General features: G+C 45.6%; 1 pseudogene across 1 annotated transcript in view; it reads right to left on the reverse strand.

Annotated features, from left to right (window-relative positions):
* The window catches only part of LOC311127966 (voltage-dependent N-type calcium channel subunit alpha-1B-like), a 209,627-nt pseudogene that overhangs the window by 46,157 nt on the left and 142,722 nt on the right, over positions 1-20,748 (reverse strand). Inside the window, exons 15-27 of the transcript in view lie at positions 19,958-20,030; positions 19,503-19,620; positions 19,104-19,171; positions 18,889-18,995; positions 16,860-16,922; positions 12,929-13,642; positions 12,608-12,810; positions 11,107-11,233; positions 10,743-10,872; positions 10,262-10,321; positions 9,843-9,953; positions 4,113-4,237; positions 3,073-3,233 (exon numbers count right to left, since the gene is read on the reverse strand). The product of the transcript in view is annotated as a voltage-dependent N-type calcium channel subunit alpha-1B-like (transcript). The remainder of the gene's footprint in view (positions 1-3,072; positions 3,234-4,112; positions 4,238-9,842; positions 9,954-10,261; positions 10,322-10,742; positions 10,873-11,106; positions 11,234-12,607; positions 12,811-12,928; positions 13,643-16,859; positions 16,923-18,888; positions 18,996-19,103; positions 19,172-19,502; positions 19,621-19,957; positions 20,031-20,748) is intronic.

Here is a 20,748-nt window from a genome sequence, read left to right on the forward strand (position 1 = left end):
CCTTGGAGAGTTCATCAATGAGCTTGACGCCTTGATAAGTTCCTTTCCTGAGGATGGCTCACCCTTCACAGTTTTGGGGGATTTCAACCTCCCTACGTCTACATTTGACTCATTTCTCTCTGCCTCCTTCTTTCCACTCCTCTCCTCTTTTGACCTCACCCTCTCACCATCCCCCCCCACTCACAAGGCAGGCAATACGCTTGACTTCATCTTTACTAGATGTTGCTCTTCTACTAATCTCACTGCAACTCCCCTCCATGTCTCCGACCACTACTTTGTATCCTTTTCTCTCTCGCTCTCCTCCAACACTACTCACTCTGCCCCTACACAGATGGTAACGCGCCGCCGCAACCTTCGCTCTCTTTCTCCCACTACTCTCTCCTCTTCCATCCTATCATCTCTTCCCTCTGCTCAATCCTTCTCCCTCCAATCTCCTGATTCTGCCTCCTCAACCCTCCTCTCCTCCCTTTCTGCATCCTTTGACTCCCTGTGTCCCCTATCCTCCCGGCCGGCTCGGTCCTCCCCTCCAGCTCCGTGGCTTGATGACTCATTGCGAGCTCACAGAACAGAGCTCCGGGCAGCTGAGCGGAAATGGAAGAAAACTAAACTCCCTGCCGACCTGGCATCTTTTCACTCCCTCCTCTCTACATTTTCTTCATCTGTTTCTGCTGCTAAGGCCACTTTCTACCACTCTAAATTCCAAGCATCTGCCTCTAACCCTAGGAAGCTCTTTGCCACATTCTCCTCACTGCTGAATCCTCCCCCCCCCTCTCTGTGGATGACTTCGTCAACCACTTTGAAAAGAAGGTTGACGACATCCGATCCTCGTTTGTTAAGTCTAATGACACTGCTGGTCCTGCTCACACTGCCCTACCCTATGCTTTGACTTCTTTCTCCCCTCTCTCTCCAGATAAAATCTTGCGACTAGTGACTGCAGGCCGCCCAACAACCTGCCCGCTTGACCCCATCCCCTCCTCTCTTCTCCAGACCATCTCCGGTGACCTTCTCCCCTACCTCACCTCGCTGATCAACTCATCCTTGACTGCTGGCCATGTCCCTTCCGTCTTCAAGAGAGCGAGAGTTGCACCCCTTCTCAAAAAAGCAACACTCGATCCCACTGATGTCAACAACTACAGACCAGTATCCCTTCTTTCTTTTCTTTCCAAAACTATTGAGCGTGCCGTCTTTAGCCAACTCTCTTGCTATCTCTCTCAGAATGACCTTCTTGATCCAAACCAGTCAGGTTTCAGGACTGGTCATCCAACTGAGACTGCTCTTCTCTGTGTCACGGAGGCTCTCCGCACTGCTAAAGCTAACTCTCTCTCCTCTGCTCTTGTCCTTCTAGACCTGTCTGCTGCCTTTGATACAGTGAACCATCAGATCCTCCTCTCCACCCTCTCCGAGCTGGGCATCTCCGGCGCGGCTCACTCCTGGATTGCGTCCTACCTGACCGGTCGCTCCAACCAAGTGGCGTGGCGAGAAGCTGTCTCCGCACCACGTGCTCTCACCACTGGTGTCCCCCAGGGCTCAGTTCTAGGCCCTCTCCTTTTCTCCCTATACACCAAGTCACTTGGCTCTGTCATATCCTCACATGGCCTCTTCTATCATTGCTACGCTGACGATACACAACTAATCTTCTCCTTTCCCCCTTCTGATAACCAGGTGGCGAATCGCATCTCTGCATGTCTGGCCGACATATCAGTATGGATGACGGATCACCACCTCAAGCTGAACCCTGGCAAGACGGAGCTGCTCTTCCTCCCGGGGAAGGACTGCCCGTTCCATGATCTCGCCATCACGGTTGACAACTCCGTTGTGTCCTCCTCCCAGAGTGCGAAGAGCCTTGGCGTGACCCTGGACAACACCCTGTCGTTCTCCGCTAACATCAAGGCGGTGACCCGATCCTGCAGGTTCATGCTCTACAACATTCGGAGAGTACGACCCTGCCTTACACAGGAAGCGGCACAGGTCCTAATCCAGGCACTTGTCATCTCCCGTCTGGATTACTGCAACTCGCTGTTGGCTGGGCTCCCTGCCTGTGCCATTAAACCCCTACAACTCATCCAGAATGCCGCAGCCCGTCTGGTGTTCAACCTTCCCAAGTTCTCTCACGTCACCCCCCTCCTCCGCACACTCCACTGGCTTCCAGTTGAGGCTCGCATCCGTTACAAGACCATGGTGCTTGCCTATGGAGCAGTGAGGGGAACGGCACCTCCGTACCTTCGGGCTCTGATCAGTCCCTACACCCAAACGAGGGCATTGCGTTCATCCACCTCTGGCCTGCTGGCTCCCCTTCCTCTGCGGAAGCATAGTTCCCGCTCAGCCCAGTCAAAACTGTTCGCTGCTCTGGCACCCCAATGGTGGAACAAGCTCCCTCACGACGCCAGGACGGCGGAGTCACTCACCACCTTCCGGAGACATTTGAAACCCCACCTCTTTAAGGAACACCTGGGATAGGATAAAGTAATCCTCCCCCCCCCCCCCAAAAAAAAAAAAATTGTATAATTGTAAAGTGGTTATCCCACTGGCTATAGGGTGAATGCACCAATTTGTAGTCGCTCTGGATAAGAGCGTCTGCTAAATGACGTAAATGTGCCCTTGAGCAAGGCACTTAACCCTAATTGCTCCTGTAAGTCGCTCTGGATAAGAGCGTCTGCTAAATGACTAAAATGTAAAATGTAAATGTATAACGTAGTCTATGGATTTGAGAGTGGTTGCATGCCTCTGAAGCTAAGCAGTGTCTCCCTGGATGGGAGACCAGATGTAGCTGGAAGTTGTGAAAAATAAACAGGTGAAAAATGAATCGCACATGAGGGGAAAACACATGAAATATTCACATGTGAAACTTCACGTGTCTGACTCATGTAAAAAAAAAAAATATATATATTTAAAAATATATATTCACATGACATTTTTCAGGTGATTTGTTCACAAACGACTTTGTCATGTTTCTTTTTTGTAAGAGCATATCCAATACCAGTCAGTGTAATTTGTAAGTCGCTCTGGATAAGAGCGTCTGCTAAATGACGTAAATGTAAATGTAAATGTAAATAGTGTGAGTGTGTAGTGTACCTGCAGTCCTTCTCCAGACCTTTAGACTCGTCGGTGCAGTAGAAGAACTTGCCCTTGAACAGCTGCACGGCGATCACAGCGAAGATGAACATAAAGAGCATGTAGACGATGAGGATGTTGAGCACGTTCTTCAGAGAGTTCACCACGCAGTCAAACACAGCCTGAAGGAGACACACACATACACATCAATACAGCCACACACAAACACATACACAATCACGCAAACTCATTGGCATGCATGTGAACACCCATCTGCACACATACACACACACACAGTCTCTACGCAGCACTCTGTTGATCAGTTTGTGGTTTGAATGACTGTGTCTACCTGTCATGGCATGTATGCAATCTGCCCAATGAATATGTATCAGCAGGGATGAATGAGACAGTAAATCACAGAGCTGCTCCCTGATGTAAGGTATTTTTACCTTCTAAAGACAACATGTCACTCATGTCACTCAGTCCAGGTATCTAACTGTATAAGAGTGGTTAGCTCTGGTCCAGTGCGTTATGTGCAGCTTGCTGACGCGGAGCCTTCAGCATCAGCAAGCAGCATGTAGCGCCCTGGACCAGAGCTAGGGAGTAGTAGGTCTTACCTCCCTGCCAGCCCTGATCTATCTCAATCATCCCATCAATTACTTTAACAGGATAGGGCTGCTATTTGGTCTGATCAACTACCTTCCACACATCAATTACTTTGGTCTAGTCTTCGTGAGACAAGATCGGAGCTGGGGTCCTGATAAGAGTGAGACATATTTGCATTTTTCTCATTTGTCACCGGGCAGAGGATGATAAACTGGTATATGAAGATAGACACTGGGGATATCAGTCATTACATCACGCCCACCTCTTCTCTCCCACTGATGTGATTAGCTTATTAGCTTATATCTCATACAATCACTTGGGAGATCTTAATCCACTGGCTGCTGCTGCAATTTCTGTGTGTGTGTGTGTGTATGTACGTTCGTGAGTGCATCCGTATATGTTTGTTTGACTTGTAACAGGTCATGGTGGAGTTAACAGGTGACAGATGTAGCTACCTTGAGTTTTGGCAGTCGTTTGATGGTCTTCAGAGGCCTTAGAACTCGCAGCACCCTGAGAGACTTGATGGTGTTGATGTCCTTGCCTTTAGTTCCCCTGCACAGAGCAAGCCCGCAGTTAGTGACTAGAGACAAAACAAAAGGAAAATGGGCATTCTGCTGTGGCCCACAGGCTCTCACCACTACCTTACCTTCTGTTCTGTCACACACACACACACACCCCAGAGAAGGTTGGTGGGAGGAGCTATAGGAGCATGGGCTCATTGTTGGAATGGAATAAATGGTACAGAGTCAAACGTGGTTTCCATGTGTTTGATACCGTTCCAGTTATTCCATTCCAACCATTACAATGAGCCCGTCCTCCTAAAGCTCCCCCCACCAGCCTCCACTGACACACACACACACACACACACACACACAGTATTCACTAAACTCTCTCCCTCCACACATGTATAAATCAAATATCCCTCCATCCGTGCAGTTACAAGTTCTAGTAAGGTATACTCAGCAGTTAGTCGAGTACAGTACAATAGAGTTAGTAGAGTACAGTAGAGTACAATAGAGTTAGTAGAGTATAGTAGAGTATAGTAGAGTACAATAGAGTTAGTAGAGTACAGTAGAGTATAGTAGAGTACAATAGAGTTAGTAGAGTACAGTAGAGTACAATAGAGTTAGTAGAGTACAATAGAGTTGGTAGAGTATAGTAGAGTACAATAGAGTTAGTAGAGTATAGTAGAGTACAATAGAGTTAGTAGAGTACAATAGAGTTGGTAGAGTACAATAGAGTACAATAGTTGGTAGAGTACATGCATGTGAGTGGATGGGTTATTCTACAGAAACATACCTACACACGGCAATAGGACTATTGAATCACATTTTAAGAGCAATTCCAAAGTGTTTCTATACAGGGAGCATTCACATAATAGGACAAAGGACTACAATCCACTATCCACTGGTATTTCTGTAGAATAACACAGACATACACAGTGGTAGAAAAATATACAAAGAAACATGCCCTGAAAGAAAGAACCACTTCTGTCCTAGCCATTAGCGCTGCTCTTGCTACAGTTGCGGGTTACAATAATTTAGAACCTGTTAGCGACAATATACAGTACCATCCTCAGGAGCCAGAAGGATTGGTCAAAGACAGTGAGTGTGGCGTCAATACAATAATCTACCAGTCACATTGACAAACTGTGGCTGTCCATTACTCTCACCATGGTATATTCTGTTTGTGTGTTTATTATAAGTTTACATACTTTATTGTGTGTGTGTGAGCTTGTGTGTGTTTGAGCGTGTGTGTGAGCATGTCTAGTGTGTGTGTGTGTGTGTGTGTATGGTCATAGCTCCTCGGCAGGTTGATAAGGCCTGCGGCTCCACACTCATCTGTAGAGAGCTCTCTAGGGTGCATCTCTCCCCCCTCTTTCCCGCTCTCCCTCCTCCTCTCTCTCCGCTCACTCAGGCAGAAATCAGTCAGTCCTCTCTGTCCATCAATATGGATGAAGCTGAAGCTTCTAAACTCAGTGTGAAATAAGGCCCAGACAGCCAGTGGAGGAGGACTAAGTGGCTCCAAAGAAGAACTGACTACTGGAAGTTGTAACCCGTCCATGATTCTGCTAGAGGGGATGAGAGAGTAACCATGCCTTTCCACTCTCAGTGGAGCACTGTGCAATGTACTGCACTATACAGTTTGGAATCATGACTTGAGGTGCATACTGAACTGAAGTACACACCTCATACTTTGGAATAAATTACACACTGCCGTCAACGGAAGATTGGCATGTAAACTGGAGCTATACAGTATGTATTCTGCACCCATCTCAAGGACTGAACCCATAATGAGTTAGTCTACTTGTATTCAGTGGACACAACTACCTTAGTAACGAGAGAAAACAGAATCATGGTTCCACACAGAATGGGCGTGTTTACTTTTTTTTACCCAATGGGAGCTTTAGGTCTAATACACTTGCATGCAACAGTCATGCTCTGAAGATCTGGTTACCCTGGCATGCAATATGGTAAGTCAACCCCCGCCCGCGTCAATCCAGGGTCTCAACACATCTAGATGGCGAGTGAACCGTTCACCAATAGCTTTCAGAAGAGCCGTGGGCAGGAAGGATGGATGTGTGTGTGTGTGTTCACATTAAGTAGCTCAGATCAGCCCTGATATGCCTTGTGTGTGCAACTGCAGCAGCCAGACGCGAGGAGGTTATACTCGGTCACCATGACTACAGCCTTATTGGCTGCCCCTTTCCGAGAGAGAGCGCACATCATTTCCTGTTTACAGATGGGAGATCTGTCTTCCAATAATCTGCCTCCCAGTAGAACATGAGCATTACTCTCAACCTTCTGCTCTCTCTGTTGTTTCCACCCAGAAACATGATTCACTCTCCCTGATCTGCCCTTCTCACTAACTCCTTCACTATTTAAGATTATGCTCATTAAGGATGTTTGTATGTGAATTGTGACTTTCTGATGACACAGTATGTTTGTAACTATGCACAGTATAAACATATGAATATTGATTTGATATACTGTAAGTCTAATTCCAACTGTAAATGTTGGCATTGTACAACTGTCCTTTACTTTGGCATGTCGGCACACAATGGCAACAAGAGACAGAGTTGAATCTGATCAGTGATTGTCTTCTGAAAGCTACCGGGAAGAGTCTCCAATGGTTCCTCATTGGGACTGGGCTTGGTTCACTGAGAGAGTAATAGGTGGAATGGGTATCCCGCCCGGTGCAGCAGAGAGAGTGAGAGCATTGGAACGCGATGGAGGAGGTTGATAGGGGAATGTTTTTGGGGTCAGGGGTCAATGATAGAGAGAGGGTAGGTCCCCACCTGGCCACGCTTTGTTGCGATCTGATGAAGAAAAGCAATGATAAACAGGACACACTCAAACAAACACACGTCACGAATCACATCGAACAAACACAAAGCACATAAGAAATTATGGCTGCTTCGTAGAGACAAAGAAAAAGGCAGAAATATACAGAAACACTGATCAAAAGAAACACTTTAAGCCAATAATAATAATAATAATACTGTTGAACAGGCATGGCGATACAGCGGTGCTAGTTAGCCTTAAGACTTAATAAGAACATCAAAACACAGCAGAAACAGATCATGACAAGCACAAGGACTTTACTAAGTTCAAGTGAAGAGCAAAAAAGAGCAGAAACCTAACATACTGAAAAAATAGTAAAAGGACAGATTTAGCTGTCCATCTTCTGTTTCTGACAAGAAGACCCACGCTGAGTTCCAAATTACACCCTATTCCCTACATAGTGCATATTTTTTTGACCTGAGCCATATGGGCCCTGGCCAAAATAAGTGCACACATAGGTAAATGGGGTGCCATTTGGGACTGGAGGTTTTTCCAGTGAGATGGCATCAAGGAGGACAAGACATGATTTTCAAGGGCCTCCCGAGTGACGCAGCGGTCTAAGGCACTGAATCGCAGTGCTAGAGGCGTCACTACAGACCTGGGTTCGTTCCCGGACTGTATCACAACCGGCCGTGATCTGGAGTCCCATAGGGCGGCGCATAATTTGCCCAGCGTTGTCTGGGTTAGGGGAGGGTTTGGCCGTGGGGGGCTTTACTTGGCTCATCGCGCTCTAGCGACTCCTTGTGGTGGGCCGGGCACCTGCAGGCTGACCTCGGTCATCAGTTGAACGGTGTTTCCTCCGACACATTGGTGCGGCTGCGTTCCGGGTTAAGCGGGCAGGTGTTAAGAAGCGCGGTTTGGCGGGTCATGTTTCGGAGGACCCATGACTCGACCTTCGCCTCCCGAGCCCGTTGGGGAGTTGCAGCGATGAGATAAGATCGAAATCTATCTATCTATCTGCCAGTGATGTGAGCAGCTAGGGAGAGGAAGTGTATCCTCCAGATAATCTCCCAATCAGCAGCCCAACATCCCACAGCACCAGGAGAGGAACACACATACATACCCTACTGAGCCAACATTATGGGACAACAACTACCACACACATGCATGCATGCAAACACTCACACACGTGCACATACACACACGCGGAGGTATGAACATATAGACATCCATTCACACACGCACACAGAGAACAGGCACACACACTCACACACACACACACACACACATCTCAAACGCACCTACTGTTACATGTAAAAACATCCTGTCCATGGTGAGTCTGTGTGAATTTTCAATGGAAGAGTAAATAAGTGAACATATGCAAATGGTAGAATAACAGGTAACAATTTATTTGGATAGTTGGTTTGTAGATGTTCAGTAGATGTTCAATAACTGTCAACAACATTTCAACTAACCATCCACTAAACCTAACCCTAGCCCTTAATCTAACCTTAACCCTAAACTGAACGCTAATCTTAACCCTTACCCTAACCCTTATTCTAACCCTAACCCTAACATATAGTTTGTTGATAGTATTACCATCTGTAGATCATCTATATGGCACTATCCAAATAGGGTGTGACCGAATAATCTACAGTAATATAATGAGGGTGAATCTATAGATACGTAGCCATACAGGCTAATTAAGCAAATGGACTGAGAAATGAGCATGAGGCTGCTGGCTACATGCTGGGCATAGGCTCTGCTGACTCAGATGGACAGACAGAGAGACAGAGCGAGACAGACAGAGAGACAGAGCGAGACAGACAGAGAGACAGACAGAGACAGAAAGAGAAACAGACAAACTGGCAAGAAAGGCAAAAAAGACAAAGACAGGGAAAAAGCAGGCAATCACAAAGGCATTACCCCATGAAGCTCCTGAAAGCAATCCAAGCCACAAAAGAGAAAGATGGAGGGACAGAGTTAAAGAAAGGAGAAAAAGACAGTCAGCGACACAGAAAACCATCAATATACAGAGAGAAGAGTAGGATAGACACAACAGCAATAAAAAGGTGGTACAATTGGCTACTTCACAGGTTATTACACATTAACCCCATAATGACACCACTGGGTGCAAAATAGCTGACTGAGCTGGTTGTGGGAGAGAAAATACTATTTCCTTTTACTGGTCGGCATGCTTGAAAAGACTGGTTTTCACCTCCCTTTATTGTCTTTGTGTGTATGTGTGTGTGTGTGTGTGTGTGTGTGTACTTGTGCTTGTCTGAGACTCTGTGTGTGTTACTTGCCATAGAAGCACCTGATGACATTCCCTCTCAGTACCAGCTGAATATTAGCACTAAGAGGAAGCCCCCCCCACCTCCCCCCCCCCAGCTTAACCGCACACTCATTAACCAAATCACACACATCCTATTACACAGATGGGAGGGGTGATTAACGGTTAAAAGAAGAGTTTGAGCAACAACCCACAGGCAAGGTGGTTTGGAGTCCCTGAGAGCTGTACGGAGAGGTTGGTTTGGGGGAATGTTTTGGGCTATGGTGGGTGAGTGAGAGCACCACTCAGACTGGCATGTTTGTAGGTGCGCCAGCAGGGAGAGTCAGTGTGTGACTGTGAGGGGGGAACCTGTGGAGGTCACAATGTAGGGGAGAGGTGCTGTTGGCTGAAACAGGATTTGAAACAGTAATAATACTGTAATCAATTTAAAGGAGGCAATCTGGGATTGGTACATACATTTTTGGACTTATAAATTAAGTTTCTAAATTTCTCCTTTCCTCATTCCTCAGCTGTTTACCAAAACAAGTGGTGAGGTGACTGCTGTTTGGTTTTTCGAATCCCAGATTGCCCCTTTAACCCCACCTACAGCTGGCATAGGAAAGCCGTACTCACGAGCAGGCGAACGCCACCAGAGCTCCGCTGACCACAATAAAGTCCAGGATGTTCCACAGGTCGCGGAAGTAAGAACCAGGATGGAGGAGCAGTCCCAGGTCTATCATCTACACACAGAGTTAAAGTCATAAGGAAGATGATCCACATTATGAATGTAAATGGGTGAATGTTACCACTCCAATACGGAGCCCTGATCTTGGATATACTGTAATACCAATGCTACCGCAGTGGCTTTGCATGCTAGCAGTACTTAAAAAGAAACCAGATATTTATTATCTTCCTTCCACCTTGAGGCAGCATTGTAGTGGAGCTATTTCTAGCTGCAACCTAAGAGAGTACCCTCTGTGTGTGCTATTCAAACTGAGGAAACTGTTGTATGTCCATTTCCAACAATTTCACCAGTATGACCTCTCACCTTAATCACCATCTCAAAGGTGAACACTCCTGTGAAGATGTAGTCCAGATACTTGAGCACCTGCAAGAGGACAGAGGAAATATGATGGTGAGAAAGTATTGAATGTTCAGTCAGATGTCACACAGCCTGTCTTCTTTCCTCTTCCTCAAGACACACAGCAGGCAATCACCTTAGCAGCACTCATCTCATAGTTATTACTATTTTTGTTTCTGTAGCACTCTCATACAGTCTAACTGTCAGGTGATATTAGCAGAAATTCTAGAAGCTTCTGGCAGCTCAATCAGGCCTAATGAATCAGCTAGTCAGTCAGTCGGACTGAGGGGGTTGTGGGATTTGGAGGCAATTCCTATAGCGCTAGTAGGGACTGCTCCTCAGGCCTCTGTACCCAAATACCCAACAGCCCAGTGTGTGTGTGTGTGTGTGTGTGTGTGTGTGTGTGTGTGTGTGTGTGTGTGTGGGTGTGTACTCTTGCAGGACTCACGTTGTTGCGTGGTGCATTGGCCTGCACAGGGTCCTCTGCAGCCAGGGCTATGCTGCTCATGGTGATAACTGACAGGATACACATCTCAAAGTAACGCAGGTTCACCACGTAGTGGCACAGCCGACGCACCCTGAACAGTACAGCACAGATCATCTCACTGAGTGCACTCAACATACCCTCCCAAAACGCTAACATAATACTGAGTTGGACTCAATATCGAAATGCAGAAACAGTTATTGCCCAGACTAGTCTTACAGCATTTACAGGTAGAGTTATAGGTAGAATCACAGCATTGTTATACTGTACATAATATGAGCAAGATAAATTAGAGCCAACAGGTTCCCTGTCTCAGGACCTGACTTACAGGTTGGTCTGTCCAAACACAAACATGGAGCTGTAGGGGAGAATGTGTTTGGGGCCGTTCTTCAGCTCCTCCTCCAAGTCCTTCTTCTCCTCGTTCAGGGGGAGGCTCTCACAGTCTATGTTATTCACTATCAGACAGAGAGCGAGAGCCAGAGCGAGAGCGAGAGCGATTACACTCAGAGAAAGAACTCATGACAGGCCTCCACTACAACATAACCAACCCACAGCTGATCAGTCATACTAACCTGATGTTACACCAGCCTATGGCTAAGAGGAACATAACACAGTGGGGAACTGACTAGGGTAAGGACTGGGGAACTGCCTGGGGTACTGACTGAGGTACAGACTGGGGTACTGACTAGGGTACTAACTAGGGTACTAACTAGGGTACTGCCTGGGGTACTGCCTGGGGTACTGACTAGGTACAGACTGGGGTACAGACTGGGGCACTGACTAGGGCAGGGGTTTTCAAACTCGGGTCCGCGGCCCCCCTAGGGGTTGTGGGGATTTTTTTGTATGTGAAAAATAATTATTTTATAAATATCACTAGCTGCAACAGAATATCATCATGGTCACCATTTTTATGTCACTGTGTCCAGCATGAAGGAAGTTAGAGGTAGTTGCACTAGCCCATGCTAACTGGGCTTAGTGCAATGATTGGAAGCCTACAGGAACAGTTAGCATGCAAGCTGTTCCTGTTCATCCGACTCTGGGGAACTATCCCTTTAATATGGAGTAAATTACAGTCATTGGAGCTAATTACTGGGGGGGTTTAAGTTGCAATTTACGGGATGGAAAAACTATTTCAGTGTCAATTTAAACGACCAAAACCAGATAGAAAGCACGCAAAAAAGATGTTGAACTATATTTTTTCATAATACCATCTTTGAGAACAAATAATCAAATAAAAGCTAGACAGTCAAAAAAAACGAACATTTCTTTTTTAGAAAAAGGCATTCGGGGCACATGTCCATTGATTTTGTTCTACTGTTTGAGCAGAGGAACACAGCATTAGCCATGGCAAATGTATAGAATTGCAGGAAATTAGCTTAAAAATGGCAAAATTGTCTCTCAGGTCCATGCCAAAGTGTGTAGAATTTCTGAAAATTGGCTTCAAAACTGCAAAATGTTCTCTAAGTTCAATGGGAAAATGTGTAGAATTGCAGAAAATTTGCATTACAACAGCAACACTTTCTCTACGCCGCCAAGATACCTTTCTTGCTAATAGACTATGTTAGAGTTCACACTTTCTCTTCCAATGAACTGTGGAGAGGTCAGAATAATGCAACTGTTTATCAGATCTATTCATTTTAATCTAATGTTGATTACTTCTACTTGCCATTATCATTCACAATTTTTTTGGCTAACATATGATGGAGGTCCCTTGGTCGCTGGTTTACCTGGGCGGTGGTCCCTGGGCAAGAAAAGTTTGAAAACCCCTGGACTAAGGTACAGACTAGGTACAGACTAGGTACTGACTAGGTACAGACTAGGGTACTGACTGGGTATGATGGCGGTCTCTCTGGACGGGGCGGTGATGGTGACAGGGATGTGGACAGTGTTGCTGTTCAGGCCTGCCTGGCTGGCTCTGTGGCTGTTCTTCTGGTTGTCAGCATCCTCTTGCTTCTCTCCAGCCTGCAGACCTGCAGGAGGCTGAACAGGACTGGTGGGCAAGCTCTCCCCTTGAGAGTCGGTCTGCCTGTCCCTGCAAAACATTCAAAACACAGCCAGTGCACATCAGTGAAGCTCTGCAGTGATGACTTAGTAAAAAGAGGTCATTAAAGCACATTGAGAATGTGTTGGTCAGTCAGCACTGGTCTCACCTGTGTCCTTGGTCCCTGTCTCCATTTCTCTCTCCGTTCTCTCTGCATTCGTCTCCATCCAGTGTTGACTGGGCCCTGACCATGCGTGAGCGGTGCTTCCTCCTCTCTCCGTTCTCCTCCCTGTGGCCCCGGCCCCTGCTCTCCCCTCTGTCCCCGTTATCCAGGGCCCCGTTCCCCTGTCTGTAGGAGTGGTGGGGGCGGTCCTCCCTTTCCTTTCCCCCTCCATCAACCCCGTCCTCTGGGGATCCAGCCTGGTGATGGTGCCTGTGGCCCTGCCCCCCCTCTCGACTACGGCTCCTCTCCCCCTTGCCCTCTTTGGACAGGGGCCCATCTGGGTGGTCGTGGTCCCTACTGCGGCTGTGGTGGATGTGATGCCTGCTCTCACCATTCTCCCCGTTTCTCTCCCGGTGATGGTGGTGCTTGCGGGGCTGTGGGCTGTGGGGGTCTCCTCCCTCTTGCTGGGGGTCTGCTCCGTCTCTGACCTCCTCGGGGGGCCGGGGTTTGTCCCCGCTGCCTGGCTCCATCACTAGTGGGCGGTCGTTGTGGGTCTTCATGTCGGGGCGCAAGTGGAGGGCGGAGGAGACACGCAGGCGCTCCTCGGGGTCCAGCTCGTTGAACAGAGCCTCGGAGCTGGCCCTCAGGTTGTTTCGGCGCAGCTGGTTGGTGCGCTGCTCCCACACCGACATCATCTTATTGGCTCTCTGCTGCTCCTTACTGCAGGGCCGGTGAACAGGGGAGGGGAAGGGAGATGAGGGGGGAGAGGGATACATGGTGTTAGTTAGAGTAAAGTAGCAGCTCACCTGTAGCTCTCCTATTTTGGCGTCAATGGTGTTTAAGAAAACATTGTCATCCATAGCACAACCATATTTTGCTATCAACCCATGAGCATCTAAGCTTCACAACTTGCACACAAAACAAATCTCTAATTTCTCCATTATGGTCTGAGTTGCTGTCCAAACAACAGTGGGACTTTGCTGGCTGGGGACACAAGATGGTCTTCATGGATGTGGAAAGAAGTAGAAGGTGCTCACCCAACATGAGTAGAAGTGCAACCTAAACATTTGCAGACATCATTGGACAGGAAAAGGCGCAACGCTCGCTTCACCATAAAAAATACGTCGTTTTATTAGGCAAGTTTAAAAGATTGACGTTTCGGCCTTCTATGGCCTTCTTCAGAATAATCACAAAGGGAATGGACAAGTTCATAAAGGGCGTGCCATAGTAAATGCTCACCATAGTAAACTTGTCATTTACCATGCTTGGGTTTAAACATGCTCACCCATGGGCTGCATCTGAAATGGCACCCTATATAGTGCACTACTTTTGATGAGAGCCCTGGTCAAAAATAGTGCACTTTGGAATAGGGTGGTGCCATTTGGGATGCCCCCTGGCCATGTTTGGACCAGAAGCGCCACGGTTCCCTGTGGGACCACAGTTACCATAGTGATGCTTTTCTGTGAGGTCTAAAAGGCATGTGAGAACATGTGATGGGTTGCATTAGGGATGTCATTTTCTCCTTGCATATGCTTTCTGTTTCATCGATTCATCTGAGTTAGTACTGTAGATGGCAACAGTTGAGGATGACAATTCTCCAGTATTGTGAGCAGCCAGTCCTGACCTGCATAATGGAGGCAGCCAGCTTTAATCTCCACCCAATCACACCAGCAGCTGAAAATACCTCACATGTTGACCTCCTAGTTCCTTTACTCTCTAAATAGTAAGCTACAGTGGCTTGCGAAAGTATTCACCCCCCTTCGCATTTTTCCTATTTTGTTGCCTTTTTTGGTGGTTTGTATCATTTGATTTACACAACATGCCTACCACTTTGAAGATGCAAAATATTTTTTCTTGTGAAACAAACAACAAATAAGACAAAAAAACAGAAAACTTGAGCGTGCATAACTATTCACCCCCCCCCCAAAGTCAATACTTTGTAGAGCCACCTTTTGCAGCAATTACGGCTGCAAGTCTCTTGGGGTATGTCTCTATAAGCTTGGCACATCTAGCCACTGGGATTTTAGCCCATTCTTCAAGGAAAAACTGCTCCAGCTCCTTCAAGTTGGATGGGTTCCACTGGTGTACAGCAATCTTTAAGTCATACTACATATTCTCAATTGGATTGAGGTCTGTGCTTTGACTAGGCCATTCCAAGACATTTAAATGTTTCCCCTTAAACCACTCGAGTGTTGCTTTAGCAGTATGCTTAGGGTCATTGTCCTGCTGGAAGGTGAACCTCCATCCCAGTCTCAAATCTCTGGAAGACTGAAACAGGTTTCCCTCAAGAATTTCCCTGTATTTAGCGCCAGTTTCCCAGTCCCTGCCGATGAAAAACATCCCCAGAGCATGATGCTGCCACCACCATGCTTCACTGTGGGGATGGTGTTCTCGGGGTGATGAGAGGTGTTGGGTTTGCGCCAGACATAGCGTTTTTCTTGATGGCCAAAAAGCTCAATTTTAGTCTCATCTGACCAGAGTACCTTCTTCCATATGTTTGGGGAGTCTCCCACATGCCTTTTGGCGAACACCAAACGTGTTTGCTTATTTTTTTCTTTAACCTCTCTTGGCAGGTTTGTTGTGGTGCCATATTCTTTCAATATTTTAATAATGGATTTAATGGTGCTCTGTGGGATGTTCAAAGCTTTAGAACAGGACAAATGGGGCTGGATTTTGACAAAGGCTAGGTTTTACATGACCTTAACACCAAGGCCAAAATCTGGTGAATTAATATGAAGATGGGAGGGAAATATAGATTTCAAGGGAAGTAACCCTTTGTTCCTCCTGTCACGGGATATCGTATCGTATCATGATCCGAAGGAATCATTTCAATGATGGTTTCTATGTACACATGATTTTAGATGTTTTTGAATCTGTGTGTACAGTATGAATGTACGTGCAGACCTATGTAAAGTTGCATCCTTTGTGTCACCTGTACCTCAAGACTCGACGGGGAGTAGATCAAACTCCTAAAAGATGACAGCATAGTAAGACAGACAAGTATGCAAGACAGACAGACAAGTATGCAAGACATAGACAAACGGACATGTAAGCTGTGATTTTGGTATAAGAGAGAGATTACAGTGGACAAGAAAGAAACATACACACACACACACAGACTAGCAACAACAGCACCACACCACAATGTTTAGAAATAAGAGTTGCTACTAACAAATGATCAAGACGTGTCAGGTAAGCAGCAAAGCCAAATTCATGTAATCTCAAAGAGGTCAGAGGTTAAATCCACAAAATGCTATGTTTCACTTTATTTGATTTGTCTAGTATGGCAGACTACCACTTGGCTACTGTACTATATTTAGTTTGGCCCTCACTCATAGTGTGTTGAAGAAGTGAAACCCCGGGGCATAAAAAACACAAGCTGTAAAACTGACAAAGTGTCTTGGGAATTGACTGAGCTCAGAGACATTCAATATATATATAGGAATTATTCACTCTAAAGCTCAGGTTAAACTCTCATCACTTCAGGCGTCAACACAGTGCAGACGAAAGCTGGCGCTATGCACAATGACATATTCAGTATTCAGAAACACACACACTCAGTCACACACACACACACATACACACACATTTTCACACATGCATTTACACTCACGTATTATTATGTTAAATATCACTCTATAGTGTGAGCCACCAGTGAGCCACCAGTGGGTTCTCCAGTTTCAAGCGTATCTCAACACTCTGGGAGGACTGGGAGGATCACAAGGATGGAGAGAGTGATGAATAGAGGGATCGGAAGGCTAGGAGGAGGAGGAGGGGAAAGAAGAGATGGGGAAGTGGATGGGGGTGAGGTAGAGGGGGGTTCAGAATTGGAGAGAGGGGAAAGGAGAGGGGGAGCAGAAGGAGGCGGATATGGGGGAGAAGACGGGGAAGGGGAGGAGAGGGGGTAAAAATAGTGTAACAGAGAGCAAAAACTCACGGTGAATGTACGCTGGAGACGGACGAGCTGCGAGAAAGTGCATCTCGATTTTGCTTTACAAAACTGCACATTCAGAACAAAAACAAAAAAACAAACAAAAGAAAGGATGAGACACAAACCAAAAGGATGTGGTGGGGAGAGGTGTACGGCAGTTAAACTACTCCATAAAGTGTCTGTCCACCTTTCCCCTCCACGAACAAGAAGGACTAGTCCATCAGAGCTACAACTACAGTAGTGGTTAACACTTCAGCAGTAGGGGTAGTGTACAGTATACAGTAAAGATAGTTTGTAGTACTGTCCTTTGTAGTACTGTACACCCCACACTGTTACATACTGTGGTCAAGTGACTACGAGGGGTGCAAATATTTATTGATACTAAACCCCTTCACTGAAGTGTTACCAAAAGACATAAAACTGACAACTTTCGGAAGAAATAACACTCAAGTCAACGTAATGAGAGAAAAAGTGGATTCACAAAGTTCAATACACAATGGGTTTACAAAGCCTTTCAAACCGTAAGAGTGAATTTTTCAATCAAATAGACAATGGTCTTTGTTAAATAAACATCATGATTACTTTTGTGAATAAAATATGATTATGGATTCACTTAATCAAAAGTAAAAAGGTTTGTAAAACTGCACATTACACAGATATCTAAACTAAAACGTTTCCTCAGAAATGGCCTGCATCAACACAGCTTTGAAATAGACTGACAAATGAAACTCACTACGTTTTAATCATTCTATGTTACAAAGATCAAAATGAAGATAAAAGCACAGATAAAACAAGAGGCTATTTATGGCAAATCCATCTTCAAAAGCAATCATCAGGATTGATGCAGTAGGCTACTGTCAATCTAAAATGTGTTTATTCATTATTAATCTTGGTTGACTAAGAACTAAAATAGTGTGTAATTTGGTCATCTGTCCATGAAAGATGAATTCATTATTTCAATGATTTGTTTTCTGAAACTAACCACCATTCTGACCTAGGCACGTATCCACAATGCGTCTCAAAGTAGGAGTGCTGATCTTGGACCAGGTCCCTCCTATCCATATCATCTTATTCAAACTGATCCTAAATCAGAACTGCTACTCTGAGGGTCTTTATCAATACGTGCCCTGGTCATTGGGCTCACAGTCAGGACAAAGAGGCCATGTCATAAACATCTAATAGATGATGTGTCCCACCTGGGCTAAGACTGACATTACTGATGCATTGTCATGTACAAACCAATTACTTATTGACCGTCAAAATGTTTTGTCAATATTCTTTATAGAGTACTGTTGTCAATACTGCTCATCTTTACCTACTACATAATGGCATCCCTAATGCTGAAAATGACACTATTAATTAATTAGACCTAAAGCCAATTCCAGTGGGGAGAGGGCGTGGCTGCTTGGTTAGATACAGTAAATAGGTTATAGGAGATCGCTGATGTTGACAATGTTCTGATTGACTCCATCAGACTCTAATGCATGAATCAGTTATATTGATGTTCACTAAATGAGTGAAAGGCCAATGAGAGAAACTAATGCTGATTGGAGATCAGTTTCAGATCAAGCATCCACTCCTGTCAGTATCTGATTGGTAATGTATCCCAAATGGCACTTATAGGGAATTTAATACGCTGCCTGGGTCACCTCTTCCACCTGGGAGGAGGATAACAGAGGGGCTCCCAGTTCTGTAAGACAATCATGACCAACATTAAAATACCATTGGGGGGGATATTGCCATAGACGGGGGAAAGAGAAGGATCGTCGTCAAAGCACACACACACGTAGACAGAAACATGTCAATTGTGTAGTTAGGAGAATGCAAATGGACAGAGGCAATAATCACAACAGAGACACATTGAGAGACAGTAATCAGAGCCAAGACACCAACATCAACAACAATAGCACATTGACTAAGGGCAGAACCAGCTATATCTGATACTTCACAATAGAGTGACAGGCTGGTGTCAGATTGGGAGGGCACACGGGAGAGACCATGTTTGGAGAACATGGGGGGGGGGGGGGGGACTTACGCAGCGATTGAGATGTTGGCTGCTGACATGGGGCTGACCTCCTTCACCTCCATGGCCTTCTGCAGGGCCAGCTTCTTATTGGCTTCTTCCTCCTGCTTCTCCTCATCCTGGACCAATAAACCAGAAGGGATGGGTAACCAAGGGTAATGTTATTCAGAATTGTTTTTTAAAAGTTCCCTGGGTAGAATGTGGTTTCTTGGGTTCCTCAGCCTTACCTTGGTGAGCTCCTGTGCATTGGCAAGGTTGTCGACGGCGATAGCCAAGAAGACGTTCAGGAGCGTGTCTGGTTGGAACTAAGCTCAGGAAAAATCTTGACACGACTTTAGTGGCTTTCACGGCTGAACAGAAGTGCATTACAACCAAACATTTTGAACATCAGCAACAAACTGGATGTGGTGGAAATGTGTGGTGGAAATGGCCAGAATTCACTGGGGGATCCCTCCTAAGGGGGTTCAGGGGCATGCCCATCCCCGACTGAAATAATTTGTCAAAGTTTACAGCTCTCATTGCAGCACTTGACATGATATATTTATATTTCACTATATGAATATTTCATGCAGATTAAATCTCTGATATCCATGCAGGGGTACGACTCGGAGAGTCAAAGAGGATACAGTTTCCAAAGAGTGTGAGGACGATGAAGTAGACTGAGGAGAACATTCCCTGCCGTACGCCCCCCTGGGACTCAATGCCATGATACATCACTGCATTCCAATCCTCGCCAGTCAAAACCTGCCGTTGGCCGTTGAGATAGAAATATAAAATATTGTTTTCTGGGGAGTGGCTCAGTGTAAGAGATGAAGAATAACAATATTTAGTTATACTGTAGGGTCAAAAGTTCAACAATGAATACTTTTAATAAAAGTATAACACAGGCTAACAGAAAGATAAGTCATTTGGAGAGAAAGAGACAAAAAGTACACAGACCACCAAATTCCACTAATTGCAAATTATCTTTGTTCAAAACACAATTCTTTCATCTAGTCCAACATTCCGAAGGATAGAGCTCCAGAGTGAAAGGCCAAATTAGTTAGTTCATTAAATGGAGAGAAGGACAGACAGAGTGTACCTGGAAGACAGTGAGAATGGCAGCCGGGAAAGTATCAAAGTTGGTCGTCGGTGTCTCTTCTTCAAAATTAAACCTTGAATAAAGAACAATGGACAGTTTGAGTCAAATAAAAGACGTTTGGCCTGAGAGAGGACAGACAGGACGTTCAGAATCAGATACATGGGCTTCCATCTACAGTGGGGGGAAAAAGTATTTAGTCAGCCACCAATTGTGCAAGTTCTCCCACTTAAAAAGATGAGAGAGGCCTGTAATTTTCATCATAGGTACACGTCAACTATGACAGACAAATTGAGAAAAAAAAATCCAGAAAATCAAATTGTAGGATTTTTAATGAATTTATTTGCAAATTATGGTGGAAAATAAGTATTTGGTCACCTACAAACAAGCAAGATTTCTGGCTCTCACAGACCTGTAACTTCTTGTTTAAGAGGCTCCTCTGTCCCCCACTCGTTACCTGTATTAATGGCACCTGTTTGAACTTGTTATCAGTATAAAAGACACCTGTCCACAACCTCAAACAGTCACACTCCAAACTCCACTATGGCCAAGACCAAAGAACTGTCAAAGGACACCAGAAACAAAATTGTAGACCTGCACCAGGCTGGGAAGACTGAATCTGCAATAGGTAAGCAACTTGGTTTGAAGAAATCAACTGTGGGAGCAATTATTAGGAAATGGAAGACATACAAGACCACTGATAATCTCCCTCGATCTGGGGCTCCACGCAAGATCTCACCCTGTGGGGTCAAAATGATCACAAGAACGGTGAGCAAAAATCCCAGAACTACACG

Source organism: Coregonus lavaretus (genome assembly GCF_964263955.1).
Source record: "Coregonus lavaretus genome assembly, chromosome: 4".
Taxonomy (NCBI): domain Eukaryota; kingdom Metazoa; phylum Chordata; class Actinopteri; order Salmoniformes; family Salmonidae; genus Coregonus; species Coregonus lavaretus.